Source organism: Nothobranchius furzeri, chromosome 3 (assembly GCF_043380555.1).
Source record: "Nothobranchius furzeri strain GRZ-AD chromosome 3, NfurGRZ-RIMD1, whole genome shotgun sequence".
Lineage (NCBI taxonomy): Eukaryota > Metazoa > Chordata > Actinopteri > Cyprinodontiformes > Nothobranchiidae > Nothobranchius > Nothobranchius furzeri.
The window spans coordinates 48,056,966-48,076,296 of NC_091743.1; positions in this window are offsets into that span (position 1 = coordinate 48,056,966).

Consider the following 19,331-nt stretch of genomic DNA (forward strand, 5'->3'; position numbering starts at 1 on the left):
CAATGAAAAGCCCCGGATCTCAAACATGGAAGGAACATGCAGTACCAAAGTCCAACAGAGAGGGAGCAGCTAGCAGTAGTTTGTATACAGCCTGCCTGAGCCTCCTCCACTGAAGAAGAAGCCCTTCAGCAGCCGGCTTCTTCTGCAGTGCCTGGTTTCTTCTACACTCTGCCTGAAACGCATGAGTGAAGATGGACATAAGGACGTTTTTTAGACAAAAAGTACAACGACAGAACCCCAGCTTTGATGATACTGGTGTTGACTCAGGTTTGTGAGTCTTATTTGAAAATATTTGTTGTGCTGCTGGTTTGCCTAAAGTTAGCTTACTATCAGGTAAAGTTGTTGGAGAAAGAAAGGGAATATTTACTATCATCTCACACTAAACACTAACAGGAACAATACTCTGCCCTGAATATGCTTAATATGTAGCTTCAGATTAAAAATTATGTGGTACAAGACAAATATATATGATGTTGACTAGTGCGTGTCACGTGTGTGTGTGCGCGCACGTGCACTCACGCTTGTGTGTGTGTGTGTGTGTGTGTGTGTGTGTGTGTGTGTACGCACGCGCGTGCGTGTTAAGCCCCGGATCTTCTTCAGTCCTTAATCCGCCCCTGCCCGTATTTGACCGTTTATTTTGACGGAGAAAGAATAGAAAGAATTACCCCGACGCATGCAGACGAACTGACACTTTATTCTACGCACATCGCAGATGTAGCTAAATCACTCAAGAAAAGATTCCCATCTGAACATCTGAGCTGGACATTGCTCAGCGCAGCTCACTGTTTTTACATTTAGCTGAACTGTGAAATTAGCATCGTATGCTGAATTCAGAAACTGATTGCTGAAGCTGCTGAATAGATGAAGTGAAGCTGAAACTAAGCAAAACTGTCTAAATGAGCTGAATGTCAGCACTACCAGCACTACCATACCATCAGTACCAGCAGTACCAGCAGTACCAGCACTATCAGCAGTACCAGCACTACCACAGCTAACCAAAAAACACTTGTATTAAAGCCCATCAAACCCTAATGACTGTTATACAGTTGAATAAAATGTTAATGCTGACAATTTTAGGAAACATGGGCTACCTGACTCAGATGCATATATACCTCCCAAAAATTTGTGCATTTTAGTGTGATGCAAATATGTTACAGAACCATATGCTACAAGCCAATAATATGTCAGAATGGTAGATGTTTAAAATAATTATCCACTACAATCAAATTCACTTGATTTGGAGATCACAATTTGTCAGGACAAGTTTTTTGTCTTTGTGTTTTTTTAACAATGACAAGCCGACATAAAAAAGGAGTAACGAGGCTATTTTTTAAACTATGGCATGTGCGAAAAATACAGAAATAGAAATAAAGTCAGTTCATAGATAAATACTCCAGTGACGAATTGGTACTTCATGATTTCATACCATTGTGTACCAGACATGCAAGCTGCAGCAAAAACAGGATTTTTGTCACTTAAACAGCAATTTAAAGCTACACTAAAGGTGTTTTAACACACTGCTTTCAAACTGGTTTCAGTGGTTCTTGAACCAGAAAGTTGAGCAGCTTCACATCTGACAGCCCTCTGCAGCCCTCTTCTGTCCAGAAACGGCACTAAACAAATTTGTGCTTCAGGTAGGAACAAGGGGGAGGTCTCTAGGTGTTTACTGGGTTGGTAGCTCATAAGGCAAGCAGTTAGCTTTCACGCACTAAACAAAAAGCTAAAATCAGAGTTGGCATTGGCATGGCCCACACTCTGTGGAGGTTACAGCAGGGTTGTTTACAATAATTGTAATTTCATGTTCAACCAGTAGGGGGAGAAGCGGGAAATTTATTAAGAATAGAATAGAATAGAATAGAATAGAATAGAATAGAATAGAATTTATTAATCCCACAGTGGGGAAATTCACTTGCTACAGCAGCTCGTAGAGATTACAGGGAAACACAAAAAGGTAATAGCTGTTATTGTAACTTTCAACCACTAAAAACAAAAAGAAAAAGTGTTTTGAAAACTGCAGCATTAGGGACACAGACATATTAATGTAATATACTATTGCACTAGTATTGAACACGTACTGAACATTGTTACTTTAAAGCTCCAGGGAGCAATTGTCGATGTCATGAGATTCTACGCGTTCACTGATTTGTGCCATTCAAGCAGAAAGCAGAAAGCTGACTGTTATTTATTGTTGCTGAGACAGTTGCCACCACAATATAAGTTTCTTGGTCAAAAAGAGATATTCTGCTAATGATAACCACATGAGCATCTTTATGAAACACCAGAAGTCCTGCCACCCTGTCTCCAAAAACACTGAGTGCTATGCTAATATGTATGTTTTAGAGCATATGTACTTACACAATAAGTGTTCCTCTCATGTGCTGAGAAAGAGATTAACCACCACCTTTTCTTGGATTTGAAAACCAAATTCTGAGTATACAATTGAGATGTGCTTAGGCAGTGATTTATATTCAGGCACAGCTGGACGTGCCCTTGAATGCAACAGAAACATGATGTGGTCACACGCTGACCTTATTACAAGTCACGGATGGGAAAGATGACCAACCTCAGCCTCCCACAAAAGGGAGACGGTGCAAATTATAACGTTGCACCTACACTGACTCAGCTCCTCTTCCTGCTCAGATGAAAGGCACTCGAAAACAAGTGGCAAGATTGATCAGATAAAGTCAAGAGACGAGGAAGCAATAAACCCGATGTGACAGAGGGAGTTGCCATTCTCCAAATACCAATTCCAAAGTGCTTTGAAGCAGACGTAAGAAAACAGGAGGAATTGAGACAATACTGAAGAAAAAGATGATAAAAATCGATCATCGAACTGCATAACCTATAATGTTATGCAAGGGATGATATTAGTAAGAAAGGAAGTCTTATAAAAGGAAATACAAGATGAAAAAAGTCCTTGTCAAGCCACTGTGGCACAACAAAATGACCTTGAGCCTTGGTTTGAGAGAAGCAAATGCTGAGCCAGGGAGTACGGGGCAGATGGAGAGGATTATCAGTGAAGTGGAGTGAGAAGGGCAGCCAGTAAAGAAAAGTGAAGAGAGAGAGAGAGATAAAACGAAGGGAGGAGATAGGATAGATGAAAAAATACAGGAAGATGTGCTCTTTGGTGTCCAGCCAATTAAAGTGCTACATCATGAATGAGGGGGGAAACAGATTCCCTCAGCATCACGAGGGGGTAGCAGGGGAGGAGAGGTGGCTCACTAAATGCCACCTCTGAAGTGTATTTGTATAACATCATGGTGTCGTTGCTTCAGAGGGGGTAGAGTGACAGCTTGATTTAACCTTCTCATTAGTGTGCCCAGGAAGCAGCCCTGGACCTGCACAGTAGGTGTAATATTGACTGAGTCACCATGACGGCATGTCCCGCCATGACTGGCCAATCATCTTTAGCTGATATTTGGAGGTACTGAAAACTATAATTTACTCGGTGCTGTGTGCCCACTGAGAGTCTGGCTGCTGCTCTTCAAATAAGTCTAATGGCCTATGAAATTACTTTTATCACTGCACATAATGCGGCTACAGAACAATCATCTTCTATCTGGAGTCCCCAAAGGCAGGCGTTGGAAAACGCATTTTCACTCTAAGTTACATACTTTACTGAGAAAAGACAGATCCTAAATGTACATGTTGCACGTTCGAGGTTTGTGCATTAATAAAAGAGAGTCACAGCTCTGGTTTATCGCGGGATATTTTTGTCCTGCATGGACACAGATGTCTGCATGACTACACATGTGCTCCTGCAGTCAAAGTCAGTCAAGACTTTCCTGGTTTGATTGAACCACAAAGGGAGTGTGTGATGGACGGAGGATGAGCCACATGCACTGACCTGCCACTTCAACCCCCCTTCCTCCCCTCCACCCGTCTACCTCCACACCCTGACTCCCCTCTTCCCGTTGAGGCCTGCTCTCCCATCTGACATCCACGATCCTGTCTTCCTGTTCCTCATCCAGCCTGTCAATTCTCCTCTGTACTCCCACTGGGATGCTCTCGACCTCTCTGCCACAACACTAACAGCGGGCCATCTTCTTCACCACCTGCATGCTTAAACTTGACGCTGTCATCATTTCACATAATTTACAATGTGCCTCTATGACTTACTGCAATCCTCATTTGTGTCTTCCATTTTGAGCCTAATGTTTCTGTTTGATTTAGAGTGGAGATATCCCTTGAAGCCTGCCAGATGTGCTAAATAAGAGTACCCAATAATCCGCACTGATACATCCTCTCAGACAGCTCCCATACGTCCATCGACAGAAACATGGTGGATACAATCTTCTGTCCCACCTCACCTATCGTCATCCACCTTGGAAGAAAGACTATCTCTCCATCAGGGCCAACCCTTTCCCTTTGCTCCAGGCAGAACACAGCGTGTTCATTGTTGAATTTTTTATTCAGTTGGTGTTTTAAATTATGCAGATTTGAAAAAAATCAATAGGCAATTACGCAGGGAAGCTATAGCTGCTGCATGAGGTTAGTTAATAGGAAGAGACTGGAAAAGCCACTCAAGTTAGAATCCCAGGGAGTGTGAAGCAACAACACAATGAGTGATTAAGGTGGTACATGGTTAAAGTGAAGATAGCGTTTTAATGCTATCAACCTCAAATGAACACGGAAAAGAGGCAGCAATAAAAAAACAACATAAAGCATTAAAAACTAACTGAAATGCGAGCTGCATGTTGCAGCAGAATCTCACTAATAAGGCTGTCTGGCTGGTTTTGAATTAACAATGAACTCAGTAAATCGTTCAGAGTGTTTAACCTCACCTAGACTCTGCAAAAAAGTAAATGAAAAAAATGTTTTTGTCTCATTCACAAAATCATACTCCTTCTGTTATGCATTTGCATTTTATGAATGAGTTTTTACACTTCCATACTCATGTTACACAGCTGCAGGGTAACAATGGACAAAAGAGCCCAGGGATTATAAATCTGACAGCCGATTTGTCCCAAGAAAGAAAGAAAAGCTAACAGGAAGGAAAAGATTTACAATATTAAACAAGAATTCGGGTTAAACACAACAACCACAACAAAACAAGACCAACTTTATTCCTGTGTAGGTACTGATAAGTTAAAGTCCCAATAGTCTTCATCACATGCTGATGAAAACACATGCGGTCCAACCCAGTGGAGAGCCGTGAGCTGCAGCAGTGGCTGTGCTTGGGATGGTTGGTGGTTTAACTCCCCAACCCAACCAGTGAAAGCTGAGTGTGTAACAGCGAGGCATTGGGTCCTATTTTTTAAGTCTTTGGTTTGACCTGACCGGGATTTGAACCCTCATCTACCAGTCCGGACACTCGGACACTCGTACCACTAGGCCAGCCCAATCCAGATTTATTTATATAGCACATTTCAGAGGTGGAAAGTAACGAATTACATTTACTCACGTTACTGTAATTGAGTAGCTTTTTTTGTATATTTATATTTTTTAAGTCGTTTTTAAAATATGTACTTTTACTTTTAATTTTTGAAAAAAGAATTGTAATTCGCTACATTTGAAATCATATCTGTTACTGAGTAAAAATGAATTATAGGCTTAATAAAGTAAAAATATTACGTGCAGCAGCGTTGGAACAGAAAAAGACACCTGCATGAGTGCCGCGTCTAAACCGTGGGAGGCGTGGGTGTACACTTTTGATAATGAGCACGTTAAACAGCCACAGCTTTCCCACAGTTTTACTCAAAAACATCAGTTCAGTCCCTGTGATCCACTCGCTGTTTACCTCCTCTCCTGTGGGTTGGAACCATCGACATAAATATTGGACAATGGGTTTCCATAGACTCCAATAACACGTTTTTGAAGATAAATGGGAGGTGGCCACCACCGCCATTTTGACCGTGTCACAGGTTCCGTCAAGCCCAGACAATTCCAAAAAAGGGAAGAGAGGTGGAGCTGAGGGTGGGGCTGTAAGGCTGGGATCAACTCACAACACCCGGTCGAACTAGCTACAAGCTAACCTGAAGCTAACCCAAAGCTAACGCGGAGGTGGGAGCTAAGCTAACGGAGGTAGCAACCTAGCTACAACCGGAGTTAACTGTGCACAACACCAGAGCTTCTGAGTCAGAGATACGCCGGGCTGACCGCTGGGTAAAACCGGGTGGAACACAGAGGTCTCCGAAACCTCCACAAGCCGGCAGCCACACAGCAGACAAGCGCCGCTGTGATCTGAGATGTGCAGAGCTGCTGCTGGGGAGAACCGGGTGGAAAGGTTCCCATCCCAGAGCTCCACAAGCCGTCAGCCCGCGCAGCAGACAGAAGCCGCGATCAGACAGAGATGCGCCGGGCTGCGGGGAGGGGAGAACCGGGTGGAAAACATCGGTCTCCTGAGAGCTCCACAAGCCGATAGTCGGAACCCAGCTCCACTAACATGTTATATTTCAACCCATTTTCTAAAGTGCAGCATTATGTTAAATGCACTGGGTTTTACCCTATTGCATTTAAATTTCATGGTTAAACAGTACATGTTAAAATCTGAGCTCAGCTCGGCAGTAACCTAAAATACCTAAATATAATTTTACTTACCGAAAAAAATGAAGTGGAGACTCCTTGGACGCTCTATTAGTGCAATTAATGCCACAGCAAGTCATTTTGTCCAACAATTGCACAAAAAATATCCAAAAAAGAATGCACAAACGCTACAACTAATGGTCTAAGTTGAGAGACTGAAATTGACGGAACAGTTTCCAGGCCAGACCGAGGCTCAGACTGAGGTCTTTCTACGGAGCTAGCTCTGCGGTCACATGGGTTTGATGCTCATTAATTATACAGAATTATACAGAATAAACAGAAGAGTGAGAAAAAAATTCACCCCCCTCAGAGTTGTCATGAGTGTAAACTAGATCATTTAAACAAAAAACATGTTTTGGTACCAGGCTGTAAACATGTTTATTTCTGCTGTGAAATTGGTATTTTTAACATGGGAGTCAATGAGGATTTGCTCGCTTCTGACACCAGCCCCTAGCGTTGTGTGTGTGTGTGTGTGTGTGTGTGTGTGTGTGTGTGTGTGTGTGTGTGTGTGTGTGTGTGTGTGTGTGTGTGTGCGTGCGTGCGTGCGTGCGTGGGACTGCATGAGACAGCAAGGTTTCATCAAATCCGTGCATCCTATATCCTGGCTGAAGTAATGGCTCAGGAAGATAACTTATATTTCATAAATAATGACGTCTTAATAGTGTCTACGATAACGGTTTATCTTATATTGGACTTATCTTTGGTCTGGGAGGTGTAACTTATCATGATACAAGCCTTTTAAAACATGTTAAAGTGTTGCAAGAGGAGATAAATGCATGAATTTAAAGTTCATGTTTGGAGACCAACCTTCACAGTTTGGAGGCTCACGCTGGTGAGGAGACACGATTAGTTATAGTAACACCTGGGCTCCCAAGGTTTAAGGATTCCAGTTGGATGATTGGAGGATTATTTAGGAGGATTAGAATGAACACACTGATTTCAGTGGTGAAGGGTTAAACGAGTGAGTGAACCCACTAACAAGGATGAACTCTGCTAACTTTAAAAATCAGCTGCTCTAAATAAGCATGAAGGTCAGAGAGGAGCTCTAGGATGGACACTGTTACGTGCCGTGCCCCTTTTCGGCCACAAGATGGCCTCAGTGGCTTCTGCCTCGCCCGTCTCCTGGTGCTCAGCTGGATCAAATCATGGCTGATCACTTACCAGCTGTTAAAAGCTGCTTTCAGCCATCAGTTCTTGGAGAAGGTCCCGGATAGTGTATACTGGCAACAGTGTGCGCTATTCTCTTCTCCTCGGTTCGCTCTTTGGTTAAACTCGGTTCGCTCGTTTTGGAAAACTCGCTTGGATTAAGATTTTGGATTTGCATTTGTATTAGACTATTTGGCTTGTAGACTTCGGAACGTTTTTGGACTTAGACCTCGGATCGCCCCTTTTGTATTTTTTTATTAATATTCTCAGTTGTTTATCCCCATCCTCTTCTGGGTTGGCGTTTTTCGTTCCTCCCTTTTGTGAATAAGTCCCTTTCGTTTTGTGTATATTATTGTAAACATATCATTTTGTAATAAATCCTTTGTTTTTTTAAGCGACAGAGCACTTTGTTATCATTTTACCCACACACCAATTTTATTACGTCTCTCCTCATCACTCCTAGAGAGCCGGGGACGTAATAACGTGGGGGCTGGTCCGGAATTTATTATTTTATTCCCGAAATTGGGTGTGTGTAAAGATACTAACCTTGTGTTTGTGTCCCTTAGAGTCAGAGCATGGCATCTTTTGACTTGCATGCATTCGTGGCGGCTCCTTCGCGCCGGCTGCTGGAGAGTTGCTGCAAAGCTGATCTGCAGCAGGTTGCCGCCCACTTCAGTTTACTCGTCCCAAAGCAGCTTTGCCGGCGCGTCATGGATTATCTGGAGACCCAGGGAATCCTTCCTCTACCTTCTACTTCAGGTGCCTCTCCACCTCCCTCGGATGAGGAAAGGGATCGGCTGGATGAAAAGAAGGAGACCCTCGTCTCGGCTCCGCCCTCCGTCGCCGACTCAGCCGAACTCTCCCTTCTAGCTTCAGCTTCGCCAGAAGCTAGCTCTCCTCACTCCCTTCTAACAGGAGCTCGACTCCAAGTGCAGCTTGCTCCACTCAAAATACAAGCCGAAGAAAATACCCATGAGAGAAATCTCCGCCACGAGCTACTGTAGATATAAAGCGGATGGACACTGAGGTTCGTCTTCGAGAACTAGAACTTCAGATGAGGACTCTGGACGCTGCTGCTTCCTCGAATAGGATGGCTGCTGACCGTCCTTCGCCATCTTCTTCGCCTCCCCGTGCCCTGCACCGAGACGCCTCTCCATCTCCTCCCGGTGCCTCGTCATTACCACCTGGCTTCGACGTCAGCAAATGTGTCTCCCTTCTTCCTCTGTTCCGGGAAACTGAAGTGGATGAGTTTTTCCTTGCTTTCGAGCGGATTGCGGTAACTCTGCAGTGGCCTCGGGAGGTGTGGTCGTTGCTTCTGCAATGCAAGCTCACTGGTAAGGCCCTTCAGGTTATTTCTGCTCTGTCTTTAACGGACAGCGCTAAGTACGAGTGTGTGAAAACAGCAGTTTTGAATGCCTATGAACTTGTTCCTGAGGCTTACCATCAGCGTTTTCGTTCTGAAGAACCTCAGCCAAACCAGACTTATGTTGAATATGCTCATGAGAAATCAGTCCTCTTTGAAAAATGGTGTTCTGCTTCAGGAGTGAACTCCTTAGCGGATCTGAAAGAGCTAATTATGGTGGAGGAGTTTAAAAGACACGTTCCGGAGAGACTCGTTTTGTATGTGAATGAACAGAAGGTCTCAACTCTCTCTGCTGCGGCCTTGTTAGCCGATGAGTTCGCGCTAACGCATCGGGCTTGGGAGTCAACAGCTGACTCCGTTCGTTGGATGAGACCTTTGGCTGCTTCTCCTGAGCACACCGTGCCTCCTGAGTGTTTTTATTGTCATGAAAAAGGTCATGTCATTCGTGATTGCTTTCATCTCCAGTGGAAAAACCGGAGGAGTGGAACCCACCTCTGACGAAGCTCATAGCTGCTTGTGCTAAGATCTCACACAGTGTAGATAACTGTGAAGCCCCTTTCTCGAGTTTTAAGCCGTTTTTGTCTACAGGAGTGGTGTCTCTGATTGGCAGTGACATTAACCAGGAAGTGGTGATTTTAAGAGACACCGGAGCTTCTCAAACCCTGATTAAATGGAGTGTGTTACCGTTTTCTGTCACCAGCCAGGCTGATTATTCTGTGTTGTTGCGGGGAATTGAAATGTGTTCAGTTCCGGCGGAGGTGCATCATATTCACCTCACTTGTCCATTGATTTCTGGTGACCTAAAAGTAGCTATTCTAGATGAGCTGCCCACTCAAGGAGTAGACCTGATTTTAGGAAATGACACTGCTGGTGGATTAGTTTTACCTCCTCCTGAGCTTATATCCCCGCCTGAAATCTGTGTTAACTCAGACTTACTGCCTGCGTGTTTCTTAACCCGTGCTCAACGTAAGAAAGACCCCGAGATCTCACTTGGTGATTCGGTGTTGTTCCCGCTTTTGGCTGATGACGTCACCCAACCAGGTCTGGCTGTAAAAATGCCTGATCTGGCCTGCAAAGGACTTCTAACAGATTATCCCATCTCCTGTAAGACCTTGGCTGAAGCACAAAAAGCAGATGAATCTCTGAAACCCTATTTTGCGCTGGTTGGTGTGGCTCCGACGTCCCCTGAAGGTCAGGTTTCGTATGTGGTTGAGGGTGATATTTTGTGTCGCCGGCCTCCAAAAAAGGTTCCGATTGGGCCCAAGTTAACCAGATTGTGGTGCCTGAAATTTTTAGAAATTATATTCATGAGTGTGAGTGGGCGGGACATTTAGGTATAAATAAAACTTATCTGGCCATACTGCGCCACTTCTTCTGGCCGGGTCTGGAATGACATGTTTCGGACTTTTGTGGTAGCTGTGCTACTTGTCAGGTTGTAGGAAACCCAAATCAAACTATTCGACCGGTTCCGTTACATCCAACCCCCGTGGTTTCGACCCCCTTTGACCACATTGCCATAGACTGTGTGGGGCCTCTTCCTCCCTCTAAGTCAGGCCGTAAATATTTATTAACCATCATGTGTTCAGCCACTCGCTTTCCAGAAGCTGTTCCTTTGTCCTCCTTCACTACAAAAACTGTGATAAGGGCTCTAACAGGATTTTCCTCTGTTTTCTGGTTGCCCACCGTCATACAATCGGACCAAGGGACCAACTTCATCTCTCTGACCTTTGCTCAGGTTGCAAAAACCTTGAACATAAAGCACGTCACTTCATCTAGTTATCATCCCTAAAGTCAGGGTGTCCTCAAGAGGTGGTATCAGACGCTAAAGACCATGCTCAGAAAACATTGTTTCTCCTCCGGTCGTTCGTGGGAAGAAGGTCTTCCGTTTGTGTTGTTTGCTGCTAGGGATATGGTTCTGGATTCCACCGGTTTTAGCCCAAATCAGCTGGTGTTCGGTCATGCCCCTAGGGCCCCCCTGAAGACCCTGAAAGAACAATTTCTTTGGCCATTTCTGTCCGTTACCACAAGTCTTCCGTCATATGTAAGCTCCTTCCAGAAAAGACTCAAGGCAGCTAACCAGTTAGCTCAACAACACCTCAGAACTGCTAAGGCCTCCATGAAGGAGCGTTTTGACAGAAAGTCTAGCTCCCGTGTTCTAGGAGACCAAGTGCTACTCCTAAATCACACTGTTGGTTCCTCACTGTCTCCCAAGTTTGAGGGTTCCTTTGAAGTGGTGTCTAAACTGGATGAACGTAATTACGTTGTAAAAACCCATTTGATGCGTAGGAAGACCAAAGTGTTCCACATTAACAGACTAAAGTTCTTTCATAGTAGAGACGCGAACCCATCTCAGTCTGGTGTTATAGCCACCACTGTTGTTTCTCCCCCTTCTGATGATCTAGAAATGCCCTCTCCTGCTAGTGCTATGGGTCCTCCTGTTACTCCCCGTCTGAGCAATTCTGAAACCCTTAATAACCTTTCTAACCGCTTAGAACATCTTTCTCCAGCACAGCAGATAGAGTTACAAGAATTAATCCACTATACTTCCCTGAGTTGTTTTCAGATACTCCTTCCCAGACTCATCTCATCACCCACGACATTACGCTTTCAGACCCAACTCCCGTTCAGATGCACCCCTACTGTGCCAGTCCACAAAAACATGAGCTGATGAAGCAGGAGGTCCAGTACCTTCTAGAAAACGGCTTAGCTAAGCCCAGTACCAGTTCATGGAGTTCACCCTGTTTGTTAGAAAACAAACCCGATGGCACGTATAGGTTTGTCACGGATTATTGTAAGTTAAACGCTGTCACTGTTCCTGACTCGTTCCCGTTGCTTCGGATTGATGACTGTGTTTGTTAAAGCTACGGTCCGCTAGGAAGTGGGTCATGGTAAAGTAAGTGCTTTATCCGACAAAATCCAAGCCGTGGTCTCCTTTCCGCCTCCAACCATCCGCCGTGAGCTCCGAAGATTTCTCGGCATGGCTGGGTTCTATAGGTGTTTTTGCCACAACTTCTCGGTATAGTTAAACCCCTTACTGATATGTTGAGCACTTGTGTCCCTTTCGCTTGGACCCCGGAATGCCAAAACGCGTTTGTGTCTCTGCAAAGATTACTTTGTTGTGCTCCTGTTCTAGTTGCTCCAGATCTCACCCGACCTTTCAAGCTGGAAGTTGACGCCAGTCAAGCAGGGGCTGGAGCTGTCCTCCTTCAGGAGGAGTCGATGGACTTGATCACCCCGCGTGCTACTTTTCCAGGAAGTTCAATCACGCTTAGAAAAACTACTCTACAATAGAAAAGGGAACCATAGCACTCACCTGGGCTCTGCAACATTTTCATGTTTATGTTGGGAACAATAAAACTGCCACTCTCGTCTTTACAGATCACAACCTCCTCGTGTTCCTCTCTCGGATGTATAACAGTAACCAGCAGCTGATGCGGTGGGCCCTCCTGCTCCAGGAATTCAACCTGGAGATTCGGTACAAGAGGGGATCAGAAAACATCATCGCTGACGCATTGTCACGCAGTTTTAATAATGAGGCTCCCTTGTAGGTTTCGTTTTTAGGTGTCGGATCCCACACAAGTCTAGTGTTGTCTGTGAACCAGACATCCCGGGAACACTCCGCAGCGCTGGGGATCAGCCCTACGAAGCCTTGGAATCAAAGAGGTCTTCCTGAATGTGAAACTCTAGAGAGGGAGTGCTCATGTTAGCACATTGCTTCACTATCAGGAGTTGGTTGAGGTGTTGAACCAGTTCCAATAAACAGGCAATGCCTGTTTAATGCCTTAAAGGATCGGATCGTATTCCCATCTCCCCAAATGCCCTTGTAACTGACAATATCCATTAAGTGGATCTCTGGAGAGGAGAGAGATTGAAAGAGGGAGGGAAAAGATGGGAAGGAGAGATGGGTGGATAGCGAGAGTTCATAACCTGTAAAAATATCAGCGCATCAGTGGTCTGAACATCAGCTGAAACAGAATATGATCATCTGTATTACAGCAGGAAGGGATGAGCCCGAAACCTTGAGACATCCCATGGGAACCTTCCAATAACGTCGAGGCATTGTGGCACACAGATGGCCCATCCTCATCACAGTTGTAATGAACAGAATAGCTTGCTCATCTCCTGGAGGATAGATTAGCAGAGTAAACAACACCTTTGCTGATCCCTTTTACCCAGAAGATGGACAGGAGAGGAGAGGAAGAGCCACATTCAGGTTTTGGAATAGATTTTGCCCAACATAGATTTATCTCAAACGATAGAAGCGTGACCATGAATTTAGTGTTCGAATCACCTTTAAAGCTTTCTTTGGATTTAAAACAAAACATCATTAGACACAAACATGTCTGGCATAAATGGGATTTTAATCTGAAAGGAGCTGAGAGTGGACCGTGTGCAGGAACACTTTTTTACGGGAAGTGCGAGTCATCAGAGCCGATGGCGCCCAGAGGCTCACCTCAGATCCATTCACTGAATAAATGCTTAGACTGGCACAACTGTGAGTCCTCAAGTGAAGGACTTAAAGGGAGGGGAGGAGTCGTGATGATCACTCCTCACCTTCAAACTTCTGGAGAAAGAATAGATCAAACATGGGCTCAGAGGATTAAAGAAACCTGCTGGGAGCGGCACACGTACGCCGTTTCCCTCCAGAGAAGATTTTATTTAGTCGTTATGACTTTTCCTCTCTCACACACACACACACACACACACACACACACACACACACACACACACACACACACACACACACACACGCGCACACACGCACACACACACACACACACACACACACACACACACACACACACACACGCACACACTCGCACACACGCACACACACACACACACACACACACACACACGCACCTGGAGTTACACAGTCGTTTGCTGGCTGATGCTTTGTGGGGTTTCATGGTGCAAAAGTTCTGATCTGCACAAAAACTTTCTTCTCGTTGGATTTACTGAAACAGAAGAAGCATTCATACCCTGTGCAGTTGGTACGAGGACATTAACTGGCTGTAGAGACGGGTTTCATGATGGGGCTTCTGTTGAGCTGGTGGACAAGGCCGGGGAGAGGACGGCCTGGAGCTCCCTAGTTGGGATGCTGCCCCCGCGACCCGGACCCAGATAAGCGGAGGAAGACGAAGACGAAGGCTTCTGTTGATCTGGCTTACTCCAGCACTTCTCCATCCACACCACCTGTCAGCTATTCTAAAGATATTACAAATCTGTGCAGATAAAAGCCTCTAACTATTCCCTGAGTGTTTTATGTTGGGGAGCCTTCACAAACAAGCAGAATGTGCATACGGACACAAATGATACAGATCGTATACTAAAGAGGGCAAAAGTGAGATGGGAAACATTTCTGACATGTTTCATTGCCATAGCAACAGCCTTTATACTTGTAGATGCAAGTGGGTGGTGGGGAGAGAGAAGAGCAAGAGTAAGAGTGAGAGGAGTTATGAAGAGAGGGAGACTTTGGCTCGATCCTTTCTCTCTTGGCGAGGTTCTACTGATGCAGCTCTCTGCCAACCGAAGACCCTGGAGCTTTAAACAGCCTGGGTCACTGAAGAGGAAAAATGAACAACCGCCAGACGTGTTTCTGCATACTCCTTATCCAAGACAGAGTTGTAAAGAGGAGTCCTGGCTTCAAACAGGCAGAAGGAGACACTACTGAGTTCACAGCATGATTGTCCTTAACAAAATCAGCAGAAGGATCACTGAAGCCCACCAAACCCCCCAAAGGAGAAAATAATCAATAGAAAGTCAATGAACAAATAAATCAGCAGCTCTCCTCTTTGCGTGTCACTTCAGGACAACCTCTTAAAGGATTTCTTTATTTTCAGATTAGCCAAAATAGTATGAGTAGTGACAGACAATGTGGACAGAGGAAATCTTTCAGAAAACGGTGTTTTTGTGTGGCGCCTTATTTTTCTCTCCTTAGTTTGTTTGGACTGCAGGAACAAGGGCCAAAACAGGTTACCTGGGTAGAATAACAGCTCTAATGAGGTAGAAATTGGGCTGATAAAGGTTTTGTCAGATCTTGGTAAGTTCAAAAAAGGCCACCAGCTGGACTTCTTTTCTTATAAAACACATTTTGGACTGAAAAGATGGTTTGAGAGAAGCAGCATTTTTCAGAGGTTTCTCTGTTTCAACACACCTGATTTTAACCAGTGTTTATTTAAACAGCTTCTGTAGAGCTTAATGACATGCTGAATCAGGTGTGATGACCTGCACACACACGGTGGTGATGAGCTACAAAGTAGCCGCAGCTGCCCTGGAACACACTGGTGGAAGCCAGGCTGCTGAACACAGGCTCCACCAGTCCCTCTGACCACCACCAGCAGGCAAGGAGGATGAAGTGTCTTGCACAAGGACACAACGACTGACATGGGTTCAAACTAGCAACCCACCAATCACAGTAAACTCCTAACCCCACAGCCACCTTTGCCAAGCAATACAGTAGTGACTGAGATGCTGTGGTCCTGTTGGCTGCATCGGTGCGTGATCTCCTTCTGTCACTGGAGCGGTTCACTGCTGAGTGTGAAACAGCTGGGATGAGAATCAGCTCCTCTAAATCCGAGACCATGGTCTTGAGTCGGAAAAGGGTAGAATGTCTTCTCCAGGTCAGGGACGAGGTCCTGCCCCCAAGTGGAGGAGTTTAAGTGTCTCGGGGTCTTGTTCACGAGTAAGGAAAAGATGGATCGGGAGATTAATGGGCAGATTGGTGCTGCATCTGCAGTGATACGGGCGTTGTACTGGTCTGTGGTGTTGAAGAGAGAGCTGAGCATGAAGGCAAAGCTCTCTGTTTACCGGTCGATCTACGTTCCTACCCTCACCTGTGGTCACAAGCTTTGGGTAATGACAGAAATAATGAGATCACGGATACAAGCGCCCAGAATGAGCTTTCTCCACAGGGTGGCTGGTCTCTCCCTCAAAGATAGGGTGAGAAGCTCGGTCATCTGGGAGGGGCTCGGAGTAAACCTGCTGCTCCTCCACATCGAGAGGAGCCAGTTGAGGTGGCTTGGGCATCGGGTTAGGATGCCTCTTAGATGCCTCCCTGATGAGGTTTTCCAGGCACGTTCAACTGGGAGGAGACCTAAAGGAAGACCCAGGACACGCTGGAGGGACTATGTCTCTCACCTGGCCAGGGAACACCTTAGGATTCCCCTGGTGGAGCTGGTCCAAGTGGCTGGTGACAGATGAAAATGAATGGATGGATGTCTAGTAGACTCAACATTATATTTTCTAGTCATCACACTATTAAGCAACTGTTGTAGTGGTGAAAGGATGTTTGATTATTTCTTCAATAATGTCTTCCATCCATCCATTATAAATATCCACTTGTCCACGCAGGGTGGTGACTCGTGGGGGCCTGGCACCTATCTCCAGGACTCTTTGGACAGGGTACAACCTGGACAGGTCGCCACTATCTAGTCCCAGTAATGTTTTCATGCATATATGCTTCGTGTTCCACATAAATGTGAACATTCCACCGCCAGCGTCTGCCTCCATCATCTACAACCACGGCTCCTGACAGGTTATGTCGGGTACTACATTCCTGGGCTACTTCTTTGCTCCAGTCCGCCCCTGAGCAGAGTCACCGGTTGCTCCAGAGGTTTTGGCCTCACTGCTTGCAGCCTTTTCCATGTCTCTTATCTTCAGAATCTGACAAAAAAAATTAAGCAGAATGTTCACTATCACTAACAGACCCTCTATAATAGAGGATGTGCTACTTGTGTGTTGCTGCCCCGCTATGACGCCCACAAACTGGAGCTGTTTCTCATCTGTAATGACAATTCCACCCAAACTGTGTAGAGTCGAGTTGAGTTGCTCTTGGGAAACTCCCTTCAGAGAGATGTTGAAACAAAGGAGAGATGTCATGACAAAATGGTCCACTGGACAAACTTCACATGTAAGTTATGCTGACAGCTGGCACCCTCCTAAAGCAGCACTGAAGACCAGTTCCCAGAAGGACGCCAATGACTGCATCAGACTGACTTCAAGAGCAGCAGACACTTCTTGGGCTTGTTCAGTCAACTTCCAAACTCCGATATTAAACTGAGGAGGGCGTGAAGGCAATGTCCCACAAAGACCCGCTCATACACAGCAAACAATCTAAAGTCTTATTTCTATGGGACTGCTCAGAGCTGTTCTGAGGTAAAACAGAAACAAACGTCAGGCCGACTGCAGCATAAGCTAAGGTTTTTTTACAGTGTTGGGAGATTTGACAGAGGTGTAAATAAGATGATCATAAATAACCTGGACTCATGAGTATGTGTGGTGGGTTCTCGCTAAGACTACCTTCTGTTATTCAGCGCTGAAGTCAGCCTTGACCCCAAGTCTCCCCTCGTGTCCAAGGCTATCAACACTTTGATGCAGCGTAAGGCAGCCCCCACCCCACTCGCCGACTGCCCCCCACCCTTTGTGCTGTCACAGAAGACAAAGCAATCTCAGTGGCAACAGCCTCAGCCAGTGCATGAGGTTGCTCCATAAATAAATGTTTCATAACTGCAGTACTGGAGAAACATGATTACACTGTAGCTGGTTTACATTAACTGCCTTGTAAATAAAAGATGCAACCATAAAGAGGAAAATTATTTGATGTTTTAGACACCTTCAAGGGAAACCTTTTGACCAACTGGATTTTGTTGAGCCTTTAGAGGTTTTATAGATTTAAAACCAAACTTTTTTGGGCGTGGATGAAGATTTTCACGTCAGGATAAAGATCCACATTTCTACAACCCGGATGTTTGAGAGGCAGCAATGGTGAGGCCTGGCAGGAAATTCCTCTCAGTGGAAACTCACAGAAAAATGTCATTGTTTGATGGCATCTTTTAAAATCTAAAGACTTGGAGCTTCTTTCTAATCTTATCGTTTTGTGGTGACATTTAACCACTCGATGGAAAGAGATCCTGAACAGAAGACGAGATATGCCACTCTCTGTTGACTGAGTCACATGACACGGCTCTTCTTCCACTGTGAGTTTATTCCCTCACTCATTGTTCTTTAAAAGAGTCACTTTTTCATTAGGTTTGCTAAAGTCTCCGTTGAGTGCCTTGTGAGTCATTTTCAGTGTGTGTTACAGACCTCCCACTCCCCACCAGTCCTTCCAGGGAAGGTGAGAAGGTAGTAACTGGACAACCATAAGGAATGACACTCCACACACAAACTTTTATCACAGCTTTTATTGCTGTTCTGTTCATGTGGATGCTGCAGGTACCACTGTGGAGGAGGGGGAGACACGGGCAGTTAGGTGGTGCCAAAAGAATGAAATTAAAACAAAATAGATCCTATCTACCCTCCTAACTGTATAAAGGAATCAAACAATAGCCTCAGCTAAACTTCTCTGCAAAAATAGATGGATCCAAAAACATTACAGGGGATGGGGGTTTGACCCACCTCCTTAACTAGTGTTTTTAACAAGTTTCCACTATGTGATGAGATGTACAGGGATCCCCCAGCTTACCTTGTCCCCAGTCTGCCTCCACCAAACCTTCAAACAAAAGCAGCTCCAGAACACAGGTGGGTTAATCAAGCAGCAGCATGTGGGAGGAAGAGTCTCTCTGTTCTTCAGGGAAGCCTCCTTTTATCCTCTGCCCTGCTCCACAATTGGTCCAAGGTGAAGTTAATCAGCCAATCCAGGGCCTCCACACTTAGGCCTAGTCCACACGTAGCCGGGTTTTTTAAAAACGAATATGCGCCCCTCCAAAAACTTGCATCCACACCACCTCATTTAAAAAAAAACTCTGTCCACACGTACCCGGATAAATACGTTGTTAAGGACGTGCCAGACCTGTAGGCGGCAGTACTTCCCCCGTTCTTAACCTCGTCCTTCGTCTGTGGTCTTCCGCAAGGAGCAGTAATCCTGCTTGCAAAAACAAACAAGCAAAAAGCGCTTGGACAATTGATAAAGCGAGCGCAGCTCTGAGGGCATCCATGCTGTCGGCTAGTGTAAACATAGATTGCACACGTGATGTCAGCATTTTTTGTCGTGGAAAGTGACGTTGCGGACCTTAAAACTCCGGTTTTGTCTGTCCACACGCAGACACCCAAAACGGAGAAAACGCAGATCTTCACTTTGGCCGGAGTTTTTAAAAAGATCCGTTTTCGTGTGAAAAAAACTCAGTTTTCGTGTGGATGACAGGCCAAAATGTAGAAAAATATCTACGTTTTGGCAGATCCCCGGCTACGTGTGGACAGGGCCTGAGTGAACTATCATTTTTTCAGAAAGAACGGGGATTTTACGTTTAGCAGTGAACCTCGCCGTTAAGGGGAGGGCGTCAAATGAGACACATGG